This window comes from Mchenga conophoros, linkage group LG20 (assembly GCF_057382185.1).
Source record: "Mchenga conophoros isolate Kocher_MC1m ecotype Shallow Benthic linkage group LG20, M_conophoros_male_GT1.1, whole genome shotgun sequence".
Classification (NCBI taxonomy): Eukaryota; Metazoa; Chordata; class Actinopteri; order Cichliformes; family Cichlidae; genus Mchenga; species Mchenga conophoros.
In genome coordinates, this window is record NC_140545.1 from 33,343,139 (window position 1) to 33,346,648 (window position 3,510).

At 45.3% G+C, this 3,510-nt stretch overlaps 1 protein-coding gene across 1 annotated transcript in view; it reads right to left on the reverse strand.

Moving 5' to 3' along the window:
* Positions 1–2,104, reverse strand: part of plxnb3 (plexin B3) — a 100,162-nt gene extending 98,058 nt beyond the window's left edge. The window contains exon 1 of the mRNA XM_085258981.1: positions 1,755–2,104. The gene's annotated coding sequence lies outside the window, so the exon portion shown is untranslated. The remainder of the gene's footprint in view (positions 1–1,754) is intronic.
* Positions 2,105–3,510: the final 1,406 nt, after the last annotated feature.

The following is a 3,510-nucleotide window of genomic DNA, read 5'->3' on the forward strand; positions in this document are numbered from 1 at the left end:
CTCAAAGCAGCTTGTCAACACATCATTTTAACCCAGAGAGCTGCAGCTCACAGGGTATTTTCCCTTTTACAGACCATTCTCTGTAAACCCTGGAGATGCATGTTTGGGAAAATCCCAGCAGATGATCATTTTCTGAAATACTCGGACAGACCCTCTGGCACCAACAACCACCACTGTTCTTCCTCATTCTGATGAGTAGGTCAGCTTGACCATGTCTACATGCCTAAATGCAATGAGCTGCTGCCATGTGGTTGCCTCATTAGATATTTGTGCTAACAAGCAGTTGAACAGGTGTACCTAATAAAGTGGCTGATGAGCTTAAGTGACTGGAAACATTCCCAAGATAGCAAGATGTCTGGAAGAGGAGTGGGTAAACTGAAGCAAGTTAGCTGAGCACTGGAATCCAGATTTAAACACAGTTTCTTTCTGTCTTTAAAAGCATGAACTTTAAGTATCTGAACAAACCATTTTCCCCAGTGTTCCATGTATTGTGTTCAGTAATTCAAACCTTCATGCAGAACATCAAGAGTTTGAACGAAAAAAAGGTTCAGCTGTTCCTAAACATCACAAAATAATAAAGGAGCATTCTGCTCTTTTTCGCACTTTTTCAGCAAACCACAGACTCAGACCGATAATCTCCTTCAGCACCATCAACCGGATTGTCACTGCAAACTAAACCAGAGCGCCACTTCTGCCTCTGGAAGGAGTCCCAACAACTTTACTATTCTATAGGCTACATTCAGCAGGAGCCAACATGCTGCAACCACAGACAGGAAGTCTGATACACCAACAAAGCAGCAGTTAAAGCCTGAGCAGGATCTGTGGAAGGGTAACACAGTGCAACTTTAAAAACTGAATCAGGACCAGCAGATCTGCATCAGCCTGGAGTCATGTGGTATCCAGGAGCTTAAGGGGCCCCGAGGGCCCAAACAGAAAATATCAGCGGCCCTGCCCAGTTTCCCTAGAAATACTGACCACATTAATTTAAACTGGAACAAAGAGCAGGTCCAGCAACTTTCTGTGTGTTTGTGTAGGAGGAGGAGAGGGGGAGGAGAGGGGGAGGACGGGGAGGGAGGGGGGGGGGGTTGTATTGTTTTTTGTTTATGTTCTCAGAGTGTCGCGTGATGCTCACTTCCCTTATGCAAGTCTGCAAAGGTGACTTCTAAACTCGCTCCAGCCATAACAGCAGCACAGAGTGTGAGAGTGTGTGTGTCTGTGTGTGTTGGAATGCCAGCTATTCAGTGGCTGCTGCGGCCGTGCCGTGCCGTGCCAGGACAGGCTGGAAACGGCCGACACGGACACACACAGAAGCACTCAGTGAGGAGGCAGACTTACAAACTGAACCCAGCACCACATTTATCACTCCTGCTGTTAAACCGGCTTCAGTCAGACCGCCGGCCAGACTCCCTGAAGGGATTGTCCACTTTTAAACTCCCAGTCCAGAGTCTGAGCCGCTCTGTATTTACGGCTCTGTAAATTAAACCCGGGGGACATAACCTGGTGCTGGTCATAATATCAATGTTTCTGAGCGGAGTCAAAGAGCATCTCCTCCCGGTTCTAAAGCCATCGGCAGCTGCCTCCCTCAGATAAACAGCCTAACGGAAAACCGGCAACATCTAAAACTACTACATTCCTGAATGGAGTCTGGCGTGTGTCGGGCAGACACGCCTGACTCTCACGCCTTTTCCTTCCTACAGCAGCGGGACAACTCAGAGCCGTGACAAGGGGGGCGATGAGGTCCGGGTCCGACTCACCTGAGCTCGCCAGGCTGCTGTGCCGTCCTCCCGGCGTCCGAGTAGCCCGAGAAACTTCCAAAAGACCCCAGCAGACACCCGGATCCGCACAGTCCGCGCGGAGAGACGCACAACAGGTTTGACAGAGACCCCGCCCCGCTGCGCTCCAAGGTCCACAGCCGAAAACCCACCGCGAAGCCTGGCTTAGAAATCCAGAGGTTTTAATAATTAAAAGCTATCGATCCCATCTGTCCAGTCAACACTCAGTGTCAGTCAGAATATCGATCCTCTGAAAGTGAAATACTTCATGCGTGGGTTTAATATGAGAAAAAAAAAATTTATTTATATGAATAAAATAGGCGACTTTTACCTCTGATACTTAAGATGGCCCAATTAAATCCACGTTTAAATAACTCAACAAGTAAAGTCTTATTATTAATATTACAATGTGGGTTTTTAGCGGATGAGGATGTATCCAGATACTTTTGTTCTAATAGCAGTACTAACGAGCAAACGTGTAGTTAGTGTAGTACAGACGCATCCCTAACAGTAAATTCTCGCGTATGATGCTACATCTTGTACCCCTGTGACGTCTATTTGAAGAGTCGTGTGGTTTCCAGAGTCTCCGTAAACCACCAGTACAGTTTACTAAACCACAGTGGAGTACGTGTTTTATTAGCCAAACTCTTAATTTGAAAAGCCAACAGGGATTAAACTGGTGAAACTGGGCAGAGGTAGGAGCGCTTTTAAACCACGGGCTGGCAGGGGTTAAAGGTCCGGAACGCAGTTGAGTCTCACAGGCATGTTAGTGCGTATTTCTGTTGAATGAGTTCCTTTTAAATAAGCCCCGCATCGTTTCCAGCGACGGCATGCACATACTCGCTCAGTAATCACAAACTAATGACATCCTACGAACAGGATACACCTTCAGCACCTTTTCTAGTCCTCCTCCCTGTGATGCGTTCAAGGTGCAGATGTAACTTCATTGCGCCCGTGGTAATCAGAAGGTAGCCAGCGCGAAAAATAACGTTTGTTAATGTGCGTCAGACTCAGACATGGAGACATTTGTAAGAAAGATGAAGATTATTGCTCACTTAAGAGGAAATAATTGATTATACTGTTTGTTGGTCACCTGATCAGAGGAAAAAACAACAACAAACAAAACGCATTAGTAAACTTTTTATTTATTTATTTTTAATAAACATCCAGACATCATCATCATGACATCACACAGCATCGTTATAATTGGATCTTCATCACCCTCCTCTTCTTCATTCTGATTGCACTGGAACATGTAGTTTACATTTCTCTAAATAAAGTTTCTTTATTCAAACTGCAGCAGCAGATTATTCTGTTGTTGATCAGTGAAGCTGCTGTTTATATTACTGATTGTGCATATAATATACTGTTTATTTGTACACGCAGGAAAGGATTAAATATCACAATTAAAAATATATATAAACGGACTCCGCTGTCACGTGACTGCTTAGCAGTCATGTGACTCAGCTGATCCTTTTCTGTCAAATCTGCTGCTCCTCTCTTTGTTCTCAGTCAGCTGACGGCTGCTGTCAGATCAGTGTTTACGGTCCTTGTCTTACTGTCTTTGGAGAACCAGCACAAACTTCACAGGTTTAAAAGGCAGATGTTATCCAGTGTAGCCCCACCCACAGCCTCTGACATCAGTGGTTTCCCCAGTGGAACTTATTTTTCTGGAGCTATACTGGTACTGTTTGTTTTTCTGTTGTTGTTTTTTTTTCTTTTTTTTTGGGGGGGGGGG